Here is an 8,678-nt window from a genome sequence, read left to right as displayed (position 1 = left end):
AGATAGTTCATAGGGTGTCTTGTACTCAAATTCATTAGAAAAATGGGGAAGTCGAGCGTGAACATATATGCATATTGTTGAAAGTGGTCTCACCTTATTTGTAAAACGCCATAATCTAATACTTTGTTAAACATTTGCATACTCATAAGCTTATAGAATAAAGCCACTTATTATTTAAAAAATCCCAGTGAGGCCTTGCTAAAATATACAAGTTGGGCCCAATAGTTTAATGATAAAAATAATAGTTTCGTGCAACGTTTTAAAAATAAATAAAGTTCAAGTCCCACTGATAAGTTCTGAAAAGTTAATAAAATAAACATAACATTATTCTATAGAAATTGGCGTTAAGCTGGTCGTTTTCTCTCCCATAGGGTACCCCCACACCATACACACCCTGACGTTGGAACTCCCCACATCACCATGTGTGCCAAGGAGAAATCCCATTTGCTACCTGGAAGGGAAAGTAAAGGAGTGAGCTAAAAGCCCAGTAAGGAAGGCAAACAATACACAAGTAAACACAACAAAACATATTCATATACATACATTGTTATACATCATAAACATCATTATCATAACCATCATCATCATGAACATAATCATCATAACATAATCATCATAAACATTATCATCATATCTTTGTGAACATGGCCCCCTATCTTGTCCATGTCACATCTTGAGGTAAACAGGAACTCTGGTCCTTGAATAATCTCGGCGCCTTCGCCCTATGAGTTAAGTCTTTATATCCTTAGTAACTCTGGTTACGTCTTCATATTCTTAGTAACCCCTTTGTTGTGTCGCGTTCAACACGTTAACAACCATTACATATCATACAACATACAGAAATACATGCAATCCAGTCATCTCAAAGCCAATGAAAACTACTTGAATTTCTACAATCATCATAACATATCGAAGTAGCATTTCATACATGGTACATCATCATATATAACATTTATATTCATACAAGCCAATCTTACCGTTCATAGCATAAACAAATAGAATTATATCTAACTTTCTTATCTCAGGTCCAAGCAAAGCAAAAATTGACAAACTTCACAACGATCATATAACCATAATCAAATAGCATTCTTTAGCATCCATGAGACTTTCTTGTGCCCACTCATATACCCCATGTGTGCACGGGGCAGCACACATGGTGAAAACTACACATATTTTCCAACACATGTATATTTACACATAAAATCACCAAAAGAATAATGCAAATTATACTTATTTTACATGTATGGTTTTTAAGTAAAAATCATATGGTTAAATATTAGACATATTTTTTTAACGTAAAAGTGCATTTGCATGCGACATGCATAAGTGAAAATGTTGTTAAAAATGATAATTCTTACACGCTTATTTCTATCGTTTTCAAACAAGAATTTAACAACATACTCTCCTTGCCATTATTTATCTCTTTAAAATCACTAAGTTGATTAAATCTCTAAAACATTATTTTTATTTCATAAAAATAATTTATTTAGCCATTAAAAAAATAATAAATCTATTTATTATTTTAAATTACATAGAAATAATTAAGGCTTGACATTATTTAAAATACTTATAATTATCATGTTTCCTTAGAAAATCACAATTTTATCTAAACTAATAAAATTACAAAAATTGATGTGAGAAAATATAATTTTTAGGTGTGAGAAAAATATATTTTGTTTGTATTATTTTAAGACTAAATTTTATGTAGTATAAATTCATATGTGATAATCAAATAATTAATTTTAATTTATTAAACTAAACTTTCAGCCACCATTTAATTAATTTGAAAATCACAAGTGAATTAACCTTAATATTTTTCTTAATTAAAATGAAGAAAATCATATCTATTAAAATGAACACTCGTGATTACATTAAAAATACCATTTTTAATATTTACATAGTTTAGGTGTTATATAATTTCACAAACACGCAAATTTTCTTTCAATTAAAAGACTTTCAAATATTTTTACCAAAAATTCCAGCAACAAAATAAACTCTTAAGAAATCATCATCTTGAAATCAAATTCCCATAATTTCTCTAAAATATAAAAAAAAAAATGAAGGTATTTATTTGAGTAAAACACCATTTTTAATGCATGTTAAAATTCCTTTTAATTTTTTAAAAATATCATAGCACTTGCCAAATCATTTAAGCATGCAACATCATTATTTTCATCATATTCTAAATCTTTTAAACATCAAAATCAGCAAGTTTAACGAATCAAGAATCCATCTTTTTCATCATGCTTCACAAAATTTACACAATAACCATACATGTTTAAATCTATACAATTAAATCACAAACCCTACCATGTAACTATTATCATATTGTTATTCTAAGAAAATCCCTATCATCACATAGACAATTAAAGCATGCTACTCTCATGCAATATTATGCCTCCAATAACCATGCTTATATTTTATGGGCAAGTGACAAAAAAATACAAGAAACTCTGTAGTGCACCAATTTATTTTTTTAAGTTATTAAATTTTTGTGTTTTATTTTTATTTAATTGTTAAGTGTTGTGAATTATTTTATTTAATTATTTGTTTGTTTAAATTAATTGTTAGAATTGTTATGTAGAATTTTGTGAATTTATTTGATTAAATGATATTTATTTATTTTATTTAAAAATGTGATTATTTGAGTTTTGGTTGAATGCACTAAGGTGCATGGTAGGTAGTGATGCACCTTAGTTATTGAATGTGTGCATGTGCATGGTTGCATGGTGCACATGTGTAGAATTTTCTACACACTTGTACTTTCCCTTTTATTTAGATTTAATTATTTAATTGAAAAATAAAAAATAAAGAAAGGGGAAAGGGGCTTGGACGTGTGGAGTGTAATGGGAATGGAGGATTTTCTTTACCTTTTTTGTTTGGATGAATATTGGTTAAAATGGAAAAGATGTTGTCATCTTTATTCCATACCAATTAAATAAAAACAATTTAATAAAAATAAAGAGAAAATAATTAGAAATAGGAAACTTACCATTTTATTTTTATTAGGCTATTATGAGGGAATTAAGATAAAGGGAGAAAGAAAATAGAAGAAGAGTCATTATGCTCTTGGCTGCCAAAAATTAGAGAGAGAGAGGGACGTGAGCTAGAGAGAGAAGGAGAAGAAGAAAGAAAGGAAGAAGAAGGAGAAGAGAAAACCAACTCTAGGGTATGTTTTTTATGTTCATATTTGAAATTCCTTTTCTTTGATTCTTGTATTTTGACTATATGTTTTGTTGTGTTGTTGTTGAATCTCTCCTTCACCTCATGATGGATTTTAAAAAAAAACCCTAGGCTTGAACAAGGGGTGATAAAGTTTGGGTATTGGAAAATCAAGAAAGGTAATGAACCCTTAGCCCTTTTGTCTTTATTATGTATTGTTGGTTTATATGAATAGGGTATGTTGATTTTGCCTCTTTTAATGTTGGGGTTGAAGGGTTGTATTGATTGGATGTATGGAAGATTTGATCTAGGCATGGCTATGATTTTATGTGATAATTTTTTAATGATAATGTTCATATGTTCAAAGGTGATGAGTTTGAGAAGGGTAGATTGTCAATTAAGGATTTCAGCCCTAGGGTGTCTTGTACTGTGTTATTTGCATGTTTGATCTTGAGATGTGCCTATGAGTTTGGGGTAAATTGATAACATGTGGGAATTTTCATGAATGGGGTTTCGTCCTAAGGGTGAATTTCAAAGCATGATGGTTGTTGTTTTTTATGTTTTATGTCAATATTAAATTTTAGGAACATGATAGGGTGTTGTAAGATTTTAAATGAATATATGGTAGTTTTGTTTCTTTGGAATACTTGGATGATATTAATAAATCAAGAGTATATGTAAGACAAGATCAAGATGATTATTTGTTTATGACTTGTGAATATGTTTCAAAGTGGTTGGTGAATTATTGTATGCTAATGGTAACATTAAAATAAATAAAAAGTGGGTAGAAACATGCTAGGGTTTGTGTTGGGATATTTTTAAATAAATATGAATGAATTGTGTGAAATATGATGAAAGGAAGGAATTTCATAACTAGGGTACTTGCTGATTTTTGTGAATGAAATGTGTCAAAATGATGAGAAAAAATATTTTTGAATGTTTAAGAAAATTTTACAAGTTGTTTTGATGATTTAAGAAGTTAATGGGAAATTTTAAAGTTCCTTGAGATGATATTTTATGCAAACAATTACCTATATATATATATATTTTATATTTTGATAAAAATATGGGTTTTTAAAAAGTAAAATAGGTGATTTTAATGGTATAATTGGTTGCTGGAATTTTTGTAAAAAAAATGTGAAGTTGTATTTTGATAAAAGGAATTTGATGTGTATGTTGGAATAAATTAATGCCATAAACTATGGAAATATTAAAAGTGGTATTTTTTATAACATGAGAGTTTATTTTAATAGTTATGATTTTCCTTTATTTTAGTTAAGAAAAATGGTAAACTTAGTTTATTTGTGAATCTTTAAGTACATCAAATAATGGCTGAAAGTTTAATAAAATATTTTTTTAAAATAATTATCGAATTATCGCTTATGAATTTATTCTATTTTAAAATTAGGTCTTAAAATAATACAAGTAAAAATGTATTTTTCCACATCTAAAATTTTGTTTTTCTCACATTAAATGTATAAATTTGATAATTGAATTATAATGTTATTTTCTAAGTAAACATGTTAAACTATAAGTATTTTACATAATTTTTAGTCTTTGTTATTTTATGGAATTTAAAAGTAAATAATGGGATTATTATATTTTAATTGGTTAAAAAAATTATTTTACGAAATAAAATAATCACTTGAGAGATTTAATCAACCTAATAATTTTAAAAGGACAAACAATGGAAATCAAAGCATGTTACAATTTTATTATTTTCACAACGATTGAAATAAAACACGTAAGAAATTATCGTTTTTAACGCCGCTTTTAAACAACGTTCTCATGTATGTATGTCCCATGCAATTTCACTTTTAAGTTCAAAAATATGTCTATTATGCAACCATATAGTTTTTATAGCAAGACCATGCATGTAACATAAGTAGAATGTGCATTATTCTTTTGTGACCTTATCTGTAAATATGCCTTGTTTGGATGTTGTGAATAACTTTCACCATGTATGCATGGCCCATGCACACATGGGTTATATGAGTGGGCAAAATAGGGTTTTAAGTGATGCTAAAGGATGTCATTTGGCTATGTTATAAGCTCGTTGTGAAGTTGTCTTTTTTCTTTGCTTGGACCTGAAGTAAGAAATTTAGATAGAATTTTTGTTTATTAATGTTGTGAATGGTAAGATCGTTTGTATGAATTAGAAGGTTATGATTAATGATAATTTGCACTATGAATTATGAGATGCTTTATTATGATGATGTTACTGGATTGTATGTCATTTTGAATGTTGTATGATATGAATGGATGTTAGCGTGATGAACGCGACACATCAAAAAGGAGTTGCTAAGGATATGAAGACGTAACCCGAGAGACTAAGGATAAGAAGACGTAACTCCAAGGGTGGACACAGCGAGGTTATTCAAGGACCAGAGATCCTGTTTACCTCAAAGGGTGACATGGACAAGTTAGCGGGCCATGATCACAAGGATATGATGTTTATGATATGATGTTATGATGATGATGACTTTGCATATGATGTCAATGTTGTTATGACTATGTTTATGTTTACGATACTGATGTCATTACCATAATGATGCTATGATGTGTGACGATGTATGAATGCGATTATGATTTGTTTTGATTTACTTGTGTGTTGTTTGTACTTCCTTACTGGGCTTTTAGCTCACCCCCTTACTTTCCCTTCCAGGTAGCAAATAGGTTTCTCTATGGCATGCAAGGTGATGTGGAGAGTTCTATCGTCATGGTGTGTATGGCGTGGGGGCATCCTATGGATGAGAAACGATAAGTTTAAACTCCATTTTCTTTTAATAATGTTATGTTAAATTGGACTTTCTAAACTTATCAGTGGGACTTGAACTTTGGTGGTTTTTAAGAACTTTGCATGAAAATTTCTATTTTCTTTTAAACTATTGGGCCTAACTTGCATGTTTTAGCAAGACCCCACTCGAATTTTATAATAAGTGGCATTTCTCTTTTAAACCCATGAGTATGTGAACGTTTTATAAAGTACTAGATTAGGGTGTTTTACAAACTCTAACATGCTTTTATTATAACATTATTTCAAGATTTCTTTTATGCAAAAATAAAGCAAGTAAATCTAGGCCTAAGGCATGCTTGGTCGAAACCCTCATGCATCAACCTTTCCAATTTCTTTTTCTTTCACCTCACATAAAATGCACCCAACCATGTTTCTAGAGAAATAAATAAAAAATGCCAACATAAAAAAGAATACCTAAGAACTCTCATCACAATAGTAAACAACTCCAACAAATAAATCAATCAATAATGTTACAAAACCACAAAAATTATCAGCACCTCAAAACAATGATAGATCAAGGACAAGGGTTAGAGATTCTAATACCTCTCTTGATTGTAGAATCAAGAACACAAAAGTTATGACCAACCCTCTTGGATACCCTATAAATTTTGAAATCCACAACAAAGAGAAAGGAAAAATGTTCTTAGAATTTAAGGAGATGAGAGAATAACTTAGAGGATTCAAGGTACTAAAACAACAGAAAAACAAAATACCTATACCCAAAATATCTTTCTTCTTCTTCTCCTTCTTTCTCTTCTCCCTTCTTCCTTTCTTCTTCTCCTTCGCTCTCTCTCTCTCTCTCTCTCTCTCTCTTTACACGATATTCCCAATGCACAAGTAAGACAAGAGCTCACTTATTTCCCTTCTTATTCTAGCCAAATAAAAACCTAGAATCAATTACCCAATCTCTCTCTTATCCTTTCCTAATTTCCCTGTCCAAAATCAATACAATAAAACCCTTGACTTATCTAGAAAATAAATAGAGTAATTAGGAAATAAGATATTCCTTACCCTTGTCTTTCTCTCTCTCCTTGGCTGTCCATGACCAATAAGGGAATTTGTGCTATTCTCGTAACTCTAGGGTCCTTTGACTTGGGACTCAATTTTGACCCCTTTTTGTTACGTTTTAGGGAAAACATTATTTCCCAAAAAATTTAGGAAATTTCATTATATTTCTAAAGGTACAAATTATGTCTAAATATAATATCCACAGCCCATGTTATGCCTGTTTTATTGAGGCTGGGTCCAGGGTTATGGGAATCAGAAAAAGGCAACTCTTTTTTTTTTTGCACTTGTTTCTCAATTCTCTTTTGTGTGAATACAAAAGCTTACCCTATTTATTATTTTCTTAATTCCTATTTATTATATATATATATATTACCATAAAATAAAATAAAAGGAAAATACAAAATGCATGGAAAACTATTGCATGCTCACCATGCAACCATGCACATGCACACACACAATTGCTCAAGTGCATCACTACTTACCATGCACCTTAGTGCATTCAACCAAAACTCAATTATTCACATATTAAAATAAATAAATAAACAATTAACAATTAAATTCAAAAAAAAATTTCTACCAAACAATTCTAACAATTAATTTAAACAAATAAAACAATTCTCAACACTTAACAATTAAATAAAATAAGGCACAATATTTAAATAAATAAATTAAAATTTGGTGCGCTACATTATTAACTCATTCTTTGATGCCCTTAAAATTTTGGGATGATTCTTTTAGAACTGCAGTCTTTTTAATTAGTAGAATTCCTACTAATGTGTTACATAATGTGTTCCCCCTTGAAGTATTGTTTCATGTCAAACCTTATTATACAATGCTTAAAGTTTTTGACTACCTATGTTATCCAAATTTGAAACCTTATCACAGATTTAAACTTAAATATTGGTCCACTCCATGCATTTTTCTCGGGTATATCTTAGCTCACAAGGAGTACAATTTTTTTTCAAAGAGGGTCGTCTATATCTCTCAAGGGATGTTCAATTCAATGAAAATCTACTGCCCTTGTTTCTGTTAGGATTGGTTAAATACATAGTGAAATTGGTCATGCACAAAGACATGCAAAAACCACTACGATTTTACTAAAGTCAACATGAGTGAGTTGACTTTTGTTGTAGGTATTTAAAAATTATATTTTTGGGTCCAAAGTATTTCTCTAGAGTATATAAGAGTACCCAAAACGTTCAGAGGCTTTTGGAGATGTTTTGGGTCGATGTATGTGGTGAAAAGTCAGAGAAGGTTGCGTTGTGTTGTCTGTTGAGAGGCGATGCATCGTACACCTTACAAAAGTTACGACAAGCGATGCATCACCTGCATAAGAGTGAAGCACCGCCTGCAGGTGATGCATTATGTGGGTTGTCCGTATGAAGCTATACAATTACGTGCTTTTGGCTCCAAAACTTATTTCAAAATGTTTTAATCTCATTGGTTAACACTAATGAAGGTTCCTACACAATATAAGGGATTCAAATAAGATTTTGGTAAATTTATCATCTTCACTCTCTTTCTCTCTCTAAAACCCCATCTCTCTCTAACTTATTAAAATTGATAGTTTTCTACAAGATCTTCATCAAGAAAGCTTGATTTGTTTCAAGACCAAGGCTGGTTAACCCCATTCTCATTCTACCATTGTAGTAGCTTCAAGCAATCTCTTATGGAAGGCTGGGAATAGAGAATTTTGGACAATAATTTTTAT

The 8,678-nt window shown here is 30.1% G+C and overlaps 1 long non-coding RNA gene across 1 annotated transcript; it reads left to right on the top strand.

The window, feature by feature from the left end:
- Positions 1-3,063: 3,063 nt before the first annotated feature.
- Positions 3,064-6,968, top strand: LOC133824754 (uncharacterized). The gene is made up of 3 exons (XR_009888567.1): positions 3,064-3,169; positions 3,295-3,341; positions 5,828-6,968. It is a non-coding gene; the product is annotated as an uncharacterized LOC133824754 (long non-coding RNA).
- The last annotated feature ends 1,710 nt before the right edge of the window (positions 6,969-8,678 follow it).

The sequence above is a fragment of the Humulus lupulus genome, chromosome 1 (assembly GCF_963169125.1).
Source record: "Humulus lupulus chromosome 1, drHumLupu1.1, whole genome shotgun sequence".
Classification (NCBI taxonomy): Eukaryota; Viridiplantae; Streptophyta; class Magnoliopsida; order Rosales; family Cannabaceae; genus Humulus; species Humulus lupulus.
This window is presented reverse-complemented; position numbering and strand designations above follow the sequence as displayed.